The sequence below is a fragment of the Orbicella faveolata genome, unplaced genomic scaffold (genome assembly GCF_042242905.1).
Source record: "Orbicella faveolata isolate gen_17 unplaced genomic scaffold, um_ofav_v1 contig_46, whole genome shotgun sequence".
Taxonomy (NCBI): domain Eukaryota; kingdom Metazoa; phylum Cnidaria; class Anthozoa; order Scleractinia; family Merulinidae; genus Orbicella; species Orbicella faveolata.
The window spans coordinates 1939783-1958900 of record NW_028301576.1 but is presented as its reverse complement, the minus strand read 5'-3'; the positions used below and the strand labels follow the sequence as shown (position 1 = coordinate 1958900).

Here is a 19118-nt window from a genome sequence, read left to right as displayed (position 1 = left end):
CGTATTACTGTTTGAAGTAATTACTCGTCTGCCTGTGGAAAGAAATTAATTATTAGTGCCAGGTTCTTTTTCTGCTTGCGAAAGACATGCAATAGGCCCTTTGCAGCTGGGGTCACGTGACCAAATTTTTCCTATAAAATTTTTATATTATAGGCTTTAACTTAAAGAATGGCAGAAATGGAAAGAGCGCATCGAAAATACCAAAATGGCCAAGTTTGAGGCCCGTGGAATTAAAGAGTAAGTTTATACGACAGTTTGAATTTTCGGAAAATTTAGAGGATTTGTATGGAAAATGTTGCTGGAGAGCAAGGCCTTGCTCTCCAACAACTTTTTCCATACAAATCTTCTTATTCTTTTAAAAATTTGGAGCGTCATAAAATCTCCTTCTTTAATGATGGGGGCCTCAAACTTGGCCATTTTGATATTTTCGATGCGCTCTTTCCATTTCTGGCATTCTTTAAGTTGTAGCCCATAATTTTATGAAAAGCAGGTCACGTGATGGCTTAGCTGCAAAGGGCCTATTACCAGGGAAGAAAAGCTTGCGTAAATGTGCAGATTTTATTTTCGAGAGCATGTGCTGTAATTGCTAGGCCTTCGAGGTGTTGAAAAGCAGTTTTTGATATGTTGCTTTCAATAATTAGGTCTGTTCTAGTTTTTAATATGTCTGTTGATACGTTTGTTTTCAATAATTTGATGTAAGCTCTAAATACCGAAAGCGTATGCTTAAATTTCGGGGTCTCAAAGGAAGGAAATTTGGTTCTTATATATTTACAAGATTTCACTCCACAAAAATGTAGAAGTTGTGTAAATATTAAATCAAGTTTGCTATTTCTTTGAATCCAAAAGAAAGCCTACTTTAACTTTAACAGGTTACAAAATCTACTGACAATAGGAGATTGTCAGGTGTAGTTGAAAGAAATCTTTGCTATTGTAAACCAAATAAAGCGGTATAGCACTCTATTCTGTCTTTCCTTTTCTCCGCAAACGTCGTTTAACTTCTTGCCTTCAGAGTTATCTTTTCGCCCGATCAGCGTTGATGCCATCACTAGTGCTATTTTTTCTTTTAAATGTTTTACCGGATAGCCTCTTCAATCGAATCAGAATCTGAATTAAAAATAACGGTGCTGTTGTTTATCTTTTTCAGGCTAAAATGCTCCTGTTGTGACCGAAGATAAATTTGTAACATTGATGATATAATGCTGTTTAACTTGAACTAAGAATTTAAACCATTCACACCCCACAACGTGTAGATACGTCTAATCGCGCACAAAGAACTAAGTAACGCTTTTCTTGGTATTAGAATGTTCAAATGGACTTAATTATGAAACATTCTGGGAGAGAGAACATCCGTAACATTGGGAAAACTCAACGGCAAAGCATAACAACAATTTATTTTAGGTTAAGTATCAAAAAGTGAACAGCTCCCAGTTGGCTTGATGGTTCATTTGGTAGAGCATTGCACCGGTATCACAGAGGTCACGGGTTCGAATCCCTTTCAAGGCTGAATCTGAATTTTTTCCAGGCTATGATTTCACAACCGCTTAAGTTGTGTGTTTAACTGTGATGGTCAATCATGTCTTCCTCTACACTTGTATCAAAAGAACAGTTGAAACAACTCTCAAACTTACCTTAGTCGAGGCTCTCCCCTTGAATTTCTCGTTGGAGAATAAATACACACTGTAAAGAAAATGATATAATAAGATAATTGATATAAAATAGAACGCAAATACGCAAGAAGTGACCGTCCTAAATGGTGAAGAATCGGGAAAATAATGTTGATAACGTATTGATTAGATATATTGTACTTATTTATTTTCATGCTTTCTCAAAGAGTGATTGTTATAGCATTGTAAAAACAAAGATTATAAAGCTCAGCAGTTACCAATTAAAGTTCTTTCCAAACTTCTACGAAAACAGTTACCAGAATAAATATTGGGAAGATAAGTGAAACATGAATAAGTTGAAACGCCTTCAACTTACCCAGTTGTAAACAAGATGCTCTCTCTGGTGAGTCTTTGTGTTAAAAGATTTGATAAATTTTTGCTGTAAAGAGAAAGACGAGTTTAATAGTTTGAGCGAAAATATATCTTACAAAAGTAATGCACCTCTATAAAAAGATAGACTGATATGGATAGAAGAAAATACTGGCGGCTAATAATGAGCAAGTTTTTTGTGTTACGTTTTAATTTTCCATTCAATACAAATTGCTTTTTTCGGGATGTCTTGTCATCTATTTGTGAAAAGCACAAGACAGGTAAAGAACCTAAATAAGTTAAGTTAGCAATAATTTAAAAATTGAAATATTTTCCTTTCCTTGAAGAAAAAAGTTCCTTTCTGCTGAACCGAGATAAATTTATAAAATTGTTGAGAACACGTCACTATTGTTGCATGTAAGCGCCTCAATATTTTACAACAATTTTAGTGCAAAGGGGAGATAAAACACGTTGTATGGCGTTCAGATCTACTACATCACCATAATGTCTCTATATTCAATTAGCTGCACACACACAAAAAATTCACTTTCCATGATATTAATCTGTTTTAAGTGACAGTGGACATTATCATCTATTTTGGCATAGACTTCAACCCACCTTGATAGGAAACTTTAGATCCTGGTAAGTAGTCTCAGTGTAAATGAAAACCAGTCAAACTTCAAAGAGAGATATAATATTGGCCCACCGGAAAAATGACAAATGTAATTGAAAAGTAAGTGCTAAAATTCTATGACGCTAAATAACTATTGACTTAAGTAATGTTGGTGAGTTTCCATCTTGGACTGTCTAGAAAACGTGCATTGCACCAAAAAGTAACGAGAAAATTATATGATGACATATAGATAAGTTTAATACCATTTTTATTTTGCTTGTTGATCTGAAAACAAAAGAGTTTCTACCTTTTCTGCAGAGTATTATTTGTTGTCAACTAGAAACTCCATAAAAACGTTCAAAGAAAAATCATTCAAAGAGAGTCTGTAACAATTACAGACTGGAAACATTTCTGCACAAAACCTTTTTCTGTTGGTGTTAAAACAGTACTTAAACTTAACGTTCTACAGATTTGTAATGAGAAACTTCTTGGCAAAGCATTTGTTGTGTTGCTTCGCGAATGATTTCACTTGTTATGGTGATGACCATCTCATGTTCTTATTCATTTGTGTTAAAGAAGGCAAAGGCCTTCTTCGGAATTTGCGCTAAGGTTCGGTCTAAATATTCGCTGTTAAGGGAGCACACGTGTCTTTTCGATAGTTCTTAACCTCACCGAATTCCCTTTTTTACTGACATCAAAATATCACGCCTGAAGTTAAGACTTCTTAAGCTACGCCCACCAACATTCGTCACTGCTTGATCTTCTTGATACTTTTCGTCTTCAAAAAATCGTTCGTTTCGGTTGTTAAACCATATTAGCCTAGAATGAAGCATACTTTTACTCTTTGAATACTCCTCCTCACCAAATTAAATTCTTCTTCATTATTAAAATTATTTTCTTTATTTATGACTGAACTGTAAGAACGTTCGCTGACTGAACGCCGCGAAGGTTTAGCCAAACGTAGACCGGGTTACTTTGCTCGTACAATACGGATTTCGGGGCATAACTATTCTGCCGATGGATTATTTTATTAAAAAAAAAAAGGAAAATATTCAAAATTTCTTCTCCTTTAACACTTCCTTTCAGTCGCCTTAGAAGTTAAAAGTTATTCAGGGATATCAAAGGCTCTAATTTTACTTAGGCGAATTACTAACTCTCGGTTCAGTGTCGACTATTATATTGTGGTGGCCCTGAATAATAGCTTTTCACTGTTATCCAGTAGCTGTCTCCCTTTCGGAAACCTTGAGTCCACTGCCTCGAAGACTGTCTTTTGCACCCCAAATAAAACTGTGTTCTAGTTAAAACTAAATTTGCTTTAAACTATAGAAGTGACTGTATTCACCGAGAATTGTTTACAAAATTTCCTTGGCTGACTGTGCACTTAAATATAATGATTTTGAAAAGCTCTCATTATAGTATTGGGCATTTTTATTTTTTCTTGATCTTTTTTTCGCCAATAAACAGGATATGCGTACAATAACAATTATTAGTAAAAATTCAGTGTGTCTTTAACCTACCTTGCCAATAGGAAACTTCAGTTCCTGGTGAGTGGGTCTTACAAGCAGCTCAGCAATGGAAAACAGTCACCCTGCAAAGAGATCATTTGGTTGAGTATAAAAAATTGACAATTTTGCCTCCACTTATGTGATATTGAGTAGTCTGAAATTGACGCATTTTAATTTTAAGCAGGTGATGACAATACAAGTCTGCTCTAAACTACTGCTACCCGATTGCACAACCTCAAGACGTAACCCGGCTATTACAAGTTCAGTTCAGTATTGTCCTTGTTCTAACCTGAGAATATTGAAATGTAGAAACCTTCTGTTCTTTTCGGTAAAATAGCCAGATTTGAAGAAAATGAACAATTCTATAAACTCTTGGTCTTCGACCATGTAGCTTGATTAAAAATATAAAACAAACAGCGGTGATAAACATTTTAAAAGCATGCATTTTATGAACTTGACGTTTCGTATGCCAGTCAACATATATTTTCAAAAGTATAACCGTTAAAATATTTTGGAAAGCTATTTATACTGTATCAATGGCAGTCTGGAATCTAGACAGAAAACATCTGCAATAGAAATTTAAGACGTTTCAAACGGAAACTGTCTGTAAAGTGGCACAATGGAAAAGCTTTCCTAATAAAGTAAAAGCTTTTCACTAATGACATTGGCATTCAATGCTGGCTGCAACTCCTGAATAAACATGGTCTCCTTGACCTTACAATGGTAGTCAGTCTTGCCGGACGCTAAAATGTCAAAATGGTCCCATTTGATATTGTGACCAGTTGTTTTAACGTGATCAGCAATAGCAGAAGAGTGATCATGTTTCAAAAGGGTCTTGAAATGTTTCGTTTTCCGGTCATGAAGTCTTCGCTTCGTTTTCCCAAAGTAAAAATCATTGCAGTCTCAGCAACTAGCTTTATAAATGACTTTGGATAATTGTGATCGGTTGAGACGGTCCTTGTATGGGAAGAAGGATTTGATGCGCCGGAGGGTTTGAAAAATAACTTTGACATTAACAAAACAGTAGAAACGATTTACACAAGATTTTGGACGCGTAGTAATATGACTGCTATGGAGACCTATATAACGTAATAAAATAATAACATCTTTTTTGAGGACTGTTGCTACGGGTTCATTTGGCTTGTTCTTGTTCTTGTTCAGGACATCATTGATATTATAAGGGATGATGCCCAAAGGGTAGCCATTTTGCAGCAAAAGCCTTTTGAGATCCTTGACAGCGGATTGTAACAATGAAGTGGTGGAGCAAATACGGAAGCATCGATAGGTTACCGTGTGGATAAGGTTGATTTTGTATTTGCGTGCTGTAAATGAATCCCATTTGGTATAGAATAATTCTGTTTCAGATATCGCGCTATATGCAAAACCCGAAACGTTCAAAACTCTTGCAGCAGTTGAAAGATTAAAGGTTAAAGGGAATTCATTTTGTCTTCGGTTTCACCGCAGCACTCTGAGCTAAACGCTGGGCTCAATGTTTCATGTTGAATTGATGCGTATTAGCGACTGTACTTTATGGCTCAACATTGGAGCTCGACAACGAATCTCTTTTAATCTGTGTCAAGAACAAAAATACAGTTCTTTTTACGTAACTAACTGTGGATCATTGAATGAAGCTTACTTTTCTTCCAGTAATACTCGACTCGTTAAATTTCCTCATTGCACCAGCCTCAGACTTCATCACGCTTGATTTTAACATCGAACTTTACCTAGGTTCTTCCTGAATGTTTGTCTTCATTTAAAAGGCCCTTTCAACTGAAAGTTACAGACCTCGATAATTTTCTAAATGCTGGAACCCGGAATTTATACAATAGTTTAAGCCCACTTTTGTCGTACTGTGTTTCTTTGGCTTATAATTGTTCTCATCATTGGCGGGATATCTATGACTTTCTTGTTTTCGGCGGTAAAGCAAAAAGGTGCGAAAGATCCCTATCATATTTAGGACCCAGCCTAGGCGAATTTGATGTAAACCTGTATTTAAAACTTAGTTTTGAATTTCTTATTATTGGAACGCCCGCAATATCACGCTCAATTTTGTAGCACCTTGAAAAAGTTCTATTAATCGAGAGGTTTAGCTGTTTCTCTAGTTTTGTAAAGAACGACATAAATTATTTGCTCTTACCAACAGATCACAGGAGACTTGCCATTCGAATTCTGTTGTGTTTTCAGATATTGGACAGCTAAGCGAGACGTAAACTCAAAGTTTTCTCCAAAATAGTAAGATAACTGTAACGCAGAGGTACGCGTTCCACTAAGTGTGATGTCGGATGTTCTTTTGATGGGCACTTTGCAAACTTACGCCGCAACATTGGGATTTGATTGACAGTTTGAGTCGAGCAAGTTGCACTCGCGTTCGCGCTGTTTTCGAATATCATTTTAAGAGCAGTTTGCGAATCGAAATTCTTACTATGGCTTATGATGGCTAACATACACTATCACCCAACTAGTGGACTAATGCAAATCCTGCATTTTGATTGGCTACGCTACTAAAGGACTATTAGTAATGGTCCTCGAGGAGCGAAATTGGCGCAATCGAGCGTGACGCTTTCTTTCGTTTTATTCCCAAATAAATATTTCTTCAACTTGCATTTGCTAACTTTATTATTGCCTTTTCTGTCCGACTAGTTGGGTGATACTAAAGCAATTAGACCCTTCGCCCTCAAGGGCCACGGGTCTATGGCCCATTCGGCCTCGCCTCATGGGTTATTGACCCGTAGCCCTTGCGGGCTACGGGTCTACTTGTTAATTATAATCGTACCACGACACCTGAGAAAAGGGAGAAAATAATTGCCCTGTGGACGTATGGTTCAAAACAGGCACAAATCGCAGAAGAAGTTGGATTATCGCCTCAAACGGTATCCAGTTTTGTGAACAAATTTCATCAACGCGGAATGTATTTCCCTGGAAAGCCTGAGTGAAAGGAACGAACAGGTTCTACCCCTGACGTTGTTGAATTTGTAGAATACTCTAAACTTACTAAACCTAGCATGTCTCAGACGTTCTTTCAGCATTGTGGATTTGTCATTTAAGTTGTTGATTTTCCTTAATAAACAACGTTAACATTACAGGGACATTGTTGTCCTGAATAAAAAATATTCCTAAAAATAGCAATAAATATTGACAACCGCAAACTCAACTTCCGCTACACGCTATCAAATTGTAAACAAACTTGAAGTTTTGTGTATTTACGGACATATAAACGGGGTGTCTTGAAAACAAAGACCCCTAAGGCCCCTAAGACCCCCTAAGTCCCTAAAACGAAAACAAAGACCCCCCATCTTTTTACATCTTTTTTTCAGGGGGGGGGGATATTCCCCTATCCATTACCCCAAGAAAAATCACCTTTTTCTGAGGAAGGGGGAGGGGAGGCCATTCTTGTAATTTTTCATGTGTGCAATAATCGAAACAGTTTAGATTAAAAGTTTAAGTGGTCTGTTTGTACTCTTTTTTTTTCTCACTTCCCCCCCAAAATTGTCTTTTTCTGAGGGGAAGGGGTGGAGTTTTAAAATATGTATCTGTCAAGAGCTCGAGGTTGACAAACTGACAACTGCACTGTACTCCCCGTCGCCCCAGTACTCTCTCCTTTTTCTTTCTACCCGACCTAAAGAACTTGTCTAATTCGAGGGGGGTAGGGGGGAGAGGAAATTTGAAAATAGATCACCTTGGATTTTACAGCGCGTTCAAAGTTAACTGACACAGTAAAATACTCTGCTTTTCAAGGCACAATTTGTGAAAAAGCTCACTTGAATCGACTGGTAATTCTGTTAAGTCTAATTTTAGTTCACTGCAGTGACTTGCAACTTTACACAGACATCGTGAAGCCGTGAGACTTGGTGAGAGCGAGTAGCCTGGAATAAAACTTTAGTAACCGGTGTCAGTGCTGTGCGTCACCAAAGATGACCGAAAGTATACAGCAATGCAGATCCTGCCTGAGCCCTTGGGCAAACTAAATCATAAATCGCTTTCCGGCGAGGAATATTTATGTCACAGTACACGTCTGTTAAACTTTTACTAATCCCACAACACCTTGCATCGATCTCTCCTGTACTTCCTAACTTTTGGTTATTACTAGTTTGTAGGATTTCTGGTCCCCATGAAGAAACGATGAGTCAAATTGGATCTTTGCACATTATTCGATCCGTAAATGTTTTCAGAAAATTGTGAAATTAAGTTCCCGCGAAAATAAGTAGCATTAAGGTTACTGAATCGCACTCGACTGCGCACAAACCTAGAAGGTTATACATTTTTGCAAAATTCATTTTAATGCCTTGTGCGTGGTTTTGTCAATTGGTGAAAAAAGTTTGAACAATATCCCGACAAGGATAAATTATCTTGCTTGCATGCTCAGGGTTTAGCTTTTCCAATCAGTGTTGTTGACAAGAAAAAAACACTACAAGAATGGCCTCCCCTCTCCCCTCCCGATTTTCTGGGGGGTACTGGGGAGAGGACTCACCCCCCCCCCCCAAAAAAAAAGAAATTGTAAAAAAAGTTGGGGTCTTAGTTTTCAAGTTTTGGGGTCTGAGGGGGGTCTTAGGGATCTTAGGGGTCTTAGAGGGTCTTTGTTTTCAAGACACCCCATATAAACGCAACACTTACAGTCCCGTTTTCGTACAATTTTACAATGCAAGCACGTAACTTATGGTTCCTTTAAACTCAACACATCAGGATGTACAAAAACTGACAATAAGAAAGTTATCTACCTGAAAACGATCGCTTAGTTCTCGCTATTGTCGCTTATTCGTCTAAACTATATTTTCGCGAGTGTGCAGCAGCCTTTCCAACATAAGTCTTTTTCTCTTCTGAACGACTGCGATCATCTTCTCTCTCACTAAAGCTGTCGCATTTTCGGTGCTTTTTTCGAGACTTCTTCAACCGGCTCTTCTTGCGAAGAGATTTGTTCTTTCGACGCTTGCGTTTTCTTTCAGGTGACGACTCTGACTCTTCCCTAGATCCTGAGCTAGGACTTCTTGATCTTTTATTTCTCCGCTCTGCTCGCACAGGTGAAACGGTAAAAACAACAGTTATTTGATTTCCATTTGCGTTCGCCTTTACATCTACTTGAACATTAACTTCATTGATGATGTTTTTTTGTTTATCCAGAAATAATGTAAATGGTTCGCGGTCGCTTGTATGTGCACGTGAAAGAATTTTGTTAGAACAAGCTAATCTCAATGTTGCAATGTCTTTTTGCAATTCCAGTTGTCCTTGTGGCGTTTGTAATGAGTATTTCTCTGGGAAGGCTTTAGTCAGTCCATAGTTAGGTCAGTCGAGAGGTAACTGCTGACGAGAATGCTGATGTAGATTTAGACTGAAAAGAATCGAAGTTTTTCTTTTCCATTGTAACAGTGTCCATTTTCCTTATTTCCTCAGTATGTTCAGGGTGTTGCTTCTTAAGAGCAGCTTCGCCTAAATATCAACTAGACTTGGAAATAGCGAAAAAATCGAATTTCTTCAAACTCGCCCAGAATGAAGCCCTACGGGCACTAGTTACAAAAATATCGTTTTAAGTTCGATAAATCAAAAATTATTTTTTCCGCAATTTTTTCGTTTCGATGCCCCAAATCGGCCAAAATCCATCGAAAATGAGCGGCATATTCAGAGGCTCGTAAACTCAAAAGCAAAAATCTTCATTACAAACTGATTGCACGTCGTATTTGTACTTCCTTTCTTGTCTATTTAGAGCTAAGTAGATGGTGATTTGATTAGAACTTAAATATTTGACGAATTTTTTTAAGTTAACGACCCAAGCCAGCTTTACAAGAGGTCTACATTTAGCCTATTTTCAAATGCTAAAAAGGCGTTCTGGTACACGGCTTTTCCCGAAATGACTAGTTTGGTCTGAAAGAGCATTGTTTCTTCTTCAAATTACTGAAATAAAATTTTTGGGTAAATAAAATCGTGAGCGCTGAGATAGCGAACTAAATGCAGCACTTCGTCCTGAAAACGTGACCTTTGACCCAAGCGTAACGAAACCAATTACTGCAAGAAAACCCGGAAGAAAAGCAAACGTTCCGTTATTTTGAAACAATTTCTAGTGATATCTCTCCGAAACCATGATTGCAAGAAACTATTTCCAGATATGAAATCTTGCAGGGTCAAAGACGGAGCTAAAGGGCGCATTTTGACACAATAACTTTGTTTGCTGAGAATTGAATTGCAGTCAATTCCAGTGAAATTTGCAAACTTGACGTATGTTAGCCGATACTTACCTGAATATTTATATTAATAGAAGAGTCGTCTTCTTGGATTAACCTTCAAAAGAGGCTGGACCCAGATTTGGAAACCTCTAAAACAAGAAATGTTTAATATTCCGTGACCTACCCGATGCTATAGATTCCATGCACATGCCAACCGCATGTTTGTCGTAAAACCAACTGAACTCCACTGACAGTTTCCATGGGCAACCCCAAAATAAACAATCTCCAAAAATGTAAAGTGAAATGGGCTGTCTTCATGAACAGTTAGAAGCTAGAGTCAAGTTCCATTACCTTTTAAAAATGCTTGATTCTACTTTGTTCACTCAGTCGTTACTGTCAAGTTCGAATACTGCGTGGTATCGGTCACGCCAAAACACTGCAGACCGTGCAGACTGAGTAAGTTTCCCATACAAAGTCTTGTACGCGTTTGTCTATTGAATCAAAAGTCAAATACTGCGCTTGTGCAGCCTGTGGATAAATGACAAACTTTCAGATATATTTAACACTATTTTGTAACTAGACCCAAAAGAAGGAGTCACAATGAAAAGCCCAAACAAGTGTCTGCAGTCTGCACGGTCTCCACTATTTTGGCGTGACCGATTCGCGGCTTTCGAACGTGAGAGTAGTGAACAAAGTCGCCGCAAACAAATAAAATCAAGCACTTTTTAAAGGCAATAGAACTTGACTCTAGCTTCTAACTGTTCATGAAGACAGCCCATTTCACTTTACATTTTTGGAGATTGTTTATTTTGGGGTTGCCCATGGAAACTGTCAGTGGAGTTCAGTTGGTTTTACGACAAACATGCGGTTGGCATGTGCATGGAATCTATAGCATCGGGTAGGTCACGGAATATTAAACATTTCTTGTTTTAGAGGTTTCCAAATCTGGGTCCAGCCTCTTTTGAAGGTTAATCCAAGAAGACGACTCTTCTATTAATATAAATATTCAGGTAAGTATCGGCTAACATACGTCAAGTTTGCAAATTTCACTGGAATTGACTGCAATTCAATTCTCAGCAAACAAAGTTATTGTGTCAAAATGCGCCCTTTAGCTCCGTCTTTGACCCTGCAAGATTTCATATCTGGAAATAGTTTCTTGCAATCATGGTTTCGGAGAGATATCACTAGAAATTGTTTCAAAATAACGGAACGTTTGCTTTTCTTCCGGGTTTTCTTGCAGTAATTGGTTTCGTTACGCTTGGGTCAAAGGTCACGTTTTCAGGACGAAGTGCTGCATTTAGTTCGCTATCTCAGCGCTCACGATTTTATTTACCCAAAAATTTTATTTCAGTAATTTGAAGAAGAAACAATGCTCTTTCAGACCAAACTAGTCATTTCGGGAAAAGCCGTGTACCAGAACGCCTTTTTAGCATTTGAAAATAGGCTAAATGTAGACCTCTTGTAAAGCTGGCTTGGGTCGTTAACTTAAAAAATTCGTCAAATATTTAAGTTCTAATCAAATCACCATCTATTTAGCTCTAAATAGACAAGAAAGGAAGTACAAATACGACGTGCAATCAGTTTGTAATGAAGATTTTTGCTTTTGAGTTTACGAGCCTCTGAATATGCCGCTCATTTTCGATGGATTTTGGCCGATTTGGGGCATCGAAACGAAAAAATTGCGGAAAAAAATAATTTTTGATTTATCGAACTTAAAACGATATTTTTGTAACTAGTGCCCGTAGGGCTTCATTCTGGGCGAGTTTGAAGAAATTCGATTTTTTCGCTATTTCCAAGTCTAGTTGATATTTAGGCGAAGCTGCTCTTAAGTCCACAAGAAATAACTTATTGACAACGCGAAGTATTAGAAGCGGTTTCCTTCAGCCCTGTGGCCACAAATGCCGCAAATCATCCTTGCGTATCTGCCAACGCGCGGCGGCTCAACTACATCAATTTCGAGTTCTCGAATGTGTGTTTCGACAGCCAGTTTGCTGTCGCTAAGAGTTTGACGCTTCTACCATAGCTGATTTCCTTTGGAAGTTTTCCAGTCAAAAACGTCTGCCACTGACGATCTCTCAGAATTTACCCTGCTCGCAAACGAGAAAAGAAGGCTCTTGAGTTACTTTGTTGACATACTTTCCGCGCTTGCCTCTTTCGAATCAGAGCGTCTTTTCAATAAAAACGCGTCGGTAAATGTCTGATCCACAAGGCGATGCGTTCCTTAAAAACTTCGGAGACATCTAAACTGTCGTTCCTGTCAATATTGATAAATGTTTGCAAAGAAAGATCTTTGTGTGATATTACGATTTGCTGGTCGTCAACGCCTTGAAGAAACGGTACAGCTTTTTTCACGCGATCGAGAAGATCTTGGTAGGTGCTCAGTGGCTCATCCACGTAAAAACTCGCAAACCTGTCTTCAAAATATTGACTTAATACTTGAAACATTTTGGAAAATCTCAACGAGTTCTTGCCACGAGATACCAAATAAACTGAGCAACTTACTCCCGCAGGTTGCAACTTGTTCGACTCAAACTGTCAATCAAAATACCAATGTGTCGGCGGAAGTTTGCAAAGTCGGTTTGACTGTAATATTTGAACACCAGACCTCACCATAAGTTATTTTCTCCGTTGTTATTGACATGTCAAAATATTGCATTCAAATTTAGACTTAACTGCACGAACGAAGACTGGGTCGAGCATGGCGAGAGTGTAGGCGTGTTCTTGTTAGCTCCGTTATAAAAGTTTGTATACGGCCTTGGTTACATGGCACAGAAGGTAGAAAAGTTTAAACGAAAGACCCATATAGAAAGAACTGGACCGGCTTGGAGAAGTGAATCAATATCGTCTGAAGAAGATTCTCTTTCCCCGCTGGAAAAGAAAACCAAATCAAAAGACCACATGGAGTCGGAGTCGGGAAGCGAAACCGATAATGTTGTCGCGACGCTTGAGGTGGTTAAAAAAGTAATGCCGAAGATTGAATTAGTTTTAGAGAAACTGGATAAGATGGAGAAGAAACTGGACAATCTTTAAAGCTACGTGAAAGTTGTCGACGGAAAGGTTAATCGACTGCAAGAGAAGGTCGAACGCTTTGAATCGTTTAGCAAAGACGCCGCATCATCATTTAAGGTGTTAGACGAAGGAATGTCTTTTGCGAACTCCGAAATTGAGAACATGAAGGAGAAAACGAAGCACTGGGAAAAATCTCTTCAAGAAAAAACGGCGCGGGTGGAGAGGAAGCTTCAGGGAGAGATCGAAACATTGATGGAAGTGTACCAACGACGAGAAAACCTTCGCTTTTATGGGATCAGAGAAGCATCTGGCACCACAGAGGAGAACGTCAAAGAGGTGTTAGTTGGATTATGCAGAATGAGCTGGATATCAGTGAGGCGGATACCATTGAGTTTCAAAGAATTCATCGCATCGGGAGGCTCAAACCATCACAAGATAAGCCAAGACCGATCATCGCTCGGTTTCTGCGATATTCTGATAGAGAGTTGGTAATGTCAAGGGCAAAGAAGCTGAAAGGAAAGGGTTTTGGAATATCGGCAGACCTACCAAAAGAAATCGTAAACCGCAGAAGGGAATTGATGCCAAAGTTTAAGAAAGCAAAAGAAGATGGGCGATCAGCGTTCTTTAAACTTTCAGAGCCGGATAAACTGTACATTGAGGGAACCCGAGTTTATTAATTTCGCCAAGCTTAAAAATATTTAGTTTTTTTTTTTTTTTTTTCTTCACGAACATGTAACGGCATACATTATTTTTCGTTTTATTTGCTAAAACGGAGCTGCATGTTCGGATTCTAAAATTAACATCATACGTGCAAGATTCAGTTCATTAGTAGCGCAATTTAAAACAGCCGGCTTCATCGCTGGCTACTGTTTTATTTGTATGTCTTATTGTTGTTGCAAGTGTTATGGTTGTAAAATAGTCTTTTTGTATTTTTTTTTTCAATGTTATTTAGATTATGTTTTTTTTCCATATTTTGTAAACGCAACAGACAAATTATTTTTTTAAGTTTTCTGGCTGAAAGTTTTGGCAATTTGTTAATTATGATCAGGAGTCTTTTTCTAACGATTTACGAAACTAATAATGTTCACAAAACTTAATCTAAATTTTGGATTTTTATCGTTAAATGTTCGAGGGATCAGGTCATTTGATAAGCGGGAGGCGCTTTTTCACTGGTGTATGAAAGACAAAGCTGATATAATTTTGCTACAAGAAACATATAGCGCACCCGAGCTGGAGAATGTGTGGAAGTCCCAGTGGAGGGGAGAGCTGTTTTTTAGCCACGGCTCGGAACACAGCAGAGGTGTTTTAACACTTGTCAAGGAAGGACTTGACTGCCAATTGACGGTATGTAAACAAGACGAATTGGGTCGTTATGTTATTCTGAAGGGCATTGTGCAAAGTCAACATTTTATTTTTGTAAATATCTATGCTCCAAATAAGGTCAGCAAGCAATGTGTTTTTTATGATGAAATTCATAATGAGTTAGCTAAAGTGGAAACTGATGCAGACCATCGGATAATAATAGGTGGCGATTTCAATGTTATTTTGAATCCTGATTTAGATGGATCGGGAGGGAAACCAAAATTAAAAGAATCCTCTAAAAAAAATATAAAATCTGTGCTCCTCATTTGATTTGACAGACATTTGGAGAATCAGAAATCCAGGTGCTAAACGTTTCTCTTGGAGACAGAAAAATCCAGCAATTCAACGCCGCCTAGATTACTGGCTAATAACTAATTGCATTCAAGAACAGGTAGAGAAGGTCGACATTATTCCTGCCATTAGGTCTGATCACTCTGTCAATACGCTACATATCAATGGCATGGAAAACACGAGTTACGGACCTTCCTTTTGGAAATTTAATGCAAGTTTATTGGAAGACGAAGAATATGTGAATAAGATAAACGAAAAAAGTCGGGAGTGGATAGAGGAAAATAGAGAAATACAGGATCCGAGAGTTCTTTGGGACTTCCTTAAGTATAAAATACGCTATGAAACGATTGTTTATAGTAAAAAGAAAGCTAAAGAACGGAGTCAGTTTAGAAGAAAGACTTAAAGATTGTCAAGTAAAATGCGACGAGGGTCCAACACCTGAAAATCTTAATGCCTTGGAAATAATTCAAGCAGAATATGATCGCCATTATGACTATATTACCCAGGGAATAATTATAAGATCCAGAGTTAACTGGTGCGAACAGGGTGAGAAAAGTAATAAGTATTTTTTAAACTTAGAAAACGCCAAAAAGAAAAAGAGTTCAATAAGGAAATTATCTATGGATAATGATAAAGAAACGACAGAGCCAAAGCAGATAATGACCGAGATTCAATATTTATTCAAAACTTTATGATAAAGATTTGGGTGAGAACTCAATCACTCGATTCCTTGACAGAACGAACACTAAGAAACTATCCAATGACCAGAAAGAGGTTTTAGATAAAAAGCTCCCTAGATCCGAGCTTTACCAAGCATTAAAAATGTTTCAAAGAAACAAAGCACCGGGAAATGATGGGTTAACTGTGGAATTTTATTTGGCGTTCTGGCCCATTTTAGGGAAATACCTTGAAGATTCCCTAAATTTCGCTCACGAACACGGACAACTATCTTCTTCCCAAAAACAGGCAATGATTACTCTGTTAGAAAAGAAAGATAGAGATAGAAGATTCATTAAAAATTGGCGACCTATCTCTTTAATGAATGTGGACGTTAAAATTGCATCTAAGGCAATTGCTAGAAGATTAGAAACAATCCTTCCGGAACTTATTCATCACAATCAAAATGGATTTATCAAAGGAAGATCAGTTTTTGACGCAGTTAAAACGATCGATGATCTCCTTGAATTGGCACAAATAACAAACAAATCTGGTATACTTGTAGCAATAGACTTTGAAAAAGCCTTTGATTCTCTAGATCACACGTATCTGTTAAAGGTGTTGGAGAAACTTAACTTTGGGACATGTTTTTTACAATGGATTAAGACCTTTTGTACAAACATATCAAGCTGCGTTTTGAACAATGGATTTACCACCGATCTCTTTCAAGTGCGGCGTGGTGTATGGCAAGGTGACCCGTTATCGCCTTTATTATTTATCTTAGCTATTGAAATATTAGCAACCCAAATCAGCCAAGATGATAACATTCATGGTGTGATGGTCAAAAACGAGGAAATCAAGTTAACATTATTTGCCGATGACATGACCTGTTTTCTAAAGGATATGAATTCGTATTTACAATTATGTGGATTATTGGAAGATTTCTATAAATATTCTGGCCTCCGGATCAACAACGACAAAACTGAAATCTTCGCAATCGGTTCTTTTAAACTCGCGCAACGCGACTTTATCCATAACGTACGAACATCAATTAAGATATTAGGTACTTTTTTTGACTACCATAAACCGTCACGGAACAAAGGCAATTTTGAATCAATTTTCAAGTCCATTCAAAGGACCCTCAATATGTGGAAATGGAGAGGCCTTTCTTTACTTGGAAAGATTCAGATAGTGAAAACTTTTATCATACCAAAGTTTTTGAGTAAAGCAGCATTAATGTCGGTATCAAAGGATCTTATTAATAATGGTAATTGAACTGAGTGGAGTGCAATTTGGTCTGAAATCATACGCGTGATTTCAAAATCGAACGAGCGCGCAGCGCGAGCTCGATTAGAAATCACAAGTATGATTTCAGACCAAAATTGCACTCCACTCAGTTCAATTGCCACTTTATTAGATCCATTTTGAAATCGCACAATTTTATCGCCTTAAATTTTAGATTTTTGGTGTATTGTTCCAGTGGCCGGTTTGTTAAAAAAAAGCGGAACAGGAAACGCCTTTACGTCTAATTTAGTATGCAAAACGATGTCATGTGACGAAAACTCATCCGAGCATGACAAAGAAACAAGCAATTCTGATCTGAAGTCGAAAATAGTCTACTTCAGGTATAAAAGTGCAATTCTCGTCACCTGAATCAATTATGGAAGGCCTACCTTTCTTCTGTGGTTGAGGCTGCGACTTTTCATTGTCTTTGGAGAAGAAATTTGAAGGTGCATATCCTGTGTAATTCTGCGATCGATTTCTTTTGAGTTGTGAAACTCCCTCGAGTGTACGATGCCAAGTGGATAGTACGTTTTTTTTCTTTTAAATGCCGTTCAGTGGTATGATTTTAAGGGGTCCAGCTCGTTATCATCTCCGTTTCTTTTTGTAACCTTGGCGTAGGACTCAATACTCAGGACCTTGTCAAGTTCTGGCAGCGCCATTTGTTTTCCAAGATGGCGGGACTGGCACCGGCTTCGTAAGACGTTCGTCCATTCACTATTTTGTGCAGTGTGGTGTATGTTGACTATGTTTATTCACAGCAACAGAGTTGAGCTGTTTTGTTGCTTCGTTTGAAACTACCGGAAACCTGGAAACATCTACCTTCTTGAGATGACTCTGAATTTGTTGTTGTGTGGTTTTCGTTTGTTTATGTTTTACTGGACTCAGTATCATACGGATCTTGAGCAGATGTTGAAGAAAAATCGCCAAAATATTCGTCAAAATGGACACTGAAAGTTGGGAACTTCCATTAAAGTAGGTCTTCAGCCTAAAGGAGCTCATAATCGTCATTCAGAAACTAATTAATGAAATTTGTCAATGTTTTTGGAAAAAAAGCTACAATAACAACAAAGTTTTGGCAATAGTATTTGCAAAATTCTCCACACAGTGGCTTTTTGCCTTTCATTTTCCTGAAATTTTATTGATTACTTTAAACTAATCTTGAAATCTGATGGGTTGTTATGTTTTACTGGCCCATTCTCATTGGCTGAGAAAAAGATGCGATTTAGAGCAAAAAATAGTGCGATTCGTGAATAAATCGCACCACCGAGAGCCAATCAGATTGCAAGGATAACCAGTGATTTCAAAATGGATTTAATAAAGGAGATAAATAAATTGATTTATGGTTTTATTTGGAAAGGTAATGATAAAATCAAAAGATCTGCACTTATCAACGACATTGAAAGTGGGTGACTTAAAATGCTTGACATCGAGTCCATGATCTCAGCACAAAGAGTCATGGCTTTAAAGAAATATTTCGCTGATGGTAATAGCACCTGGAAAGCTATTTTAGATGAATTTCTTTGCCACGTAGGAAGAAAATTCATTCTTTTTTGTGACTTCGACACTCGTAAACTTCCAGCTTATATTCCAGCTTTCTATAAAGAGTGTCTTGATGCATGGTCGGAATTGAAGACTTCAAATGTCGTTTCGTATGAGGATGTTATCGACCAAATCATTTGGAATAACAAAAATATTGTTGTTGACAAACAATCGCTTTTCGAAGAACATCTGTTTTGTCAGGGAATTGTTAAAATTGGGGACCTGCTATCTAACATGGGGAAATTTCTTCAAAGTTCGAAGGTATTGGCAGCAAATGTATCCCCAACTCAATATTTTAAGCTAATAGGTGTTGTGGATGCTACTCCCATCGCGTGGAGACTTATTATAAAACAGTCACAAACAAATCAACAATTCTATCCATCAATCCTCGGAGATGAAGTATATATTGAATTGGATGACCCTGAAATCGATTTGTCCAAAGTAACATCAGAATTACTGTATGACCAATTTAAAACTAAAAAACAAACTCCTCCCTCTGCTCAAAAAAAGATGAAAAGCAAATATCCCCAACTTGTGGTTGATTGGAAAAAACCCATTCTTTACCGTTTACCGTCACAATAGAAACAAAAATCAGAGAGTTCCAATATAGAATACTGAACGATATCGTATACACCAATGATAAGTTGTTCCGTTTTAAAATGATTGAATCGCCTTTGTGCACGTTTTGTCAGAAAGAAGATGAATCCCTCGAGCATTTACTCTTTCATTGTAA

General features: G+C 37.7%; 1 pseudogene; it reads left to right on the top strand.

Moving 5' to 3' along the window:
- Positions 1-13006: 13006 nt before the first annotated feature.
- Positions 13007-13929, top strand: LOC149097903 (uncharacterized; annotated as a pseudogene).
- Positions 13930-19118: the final 5189 nt, after the last annotated feature.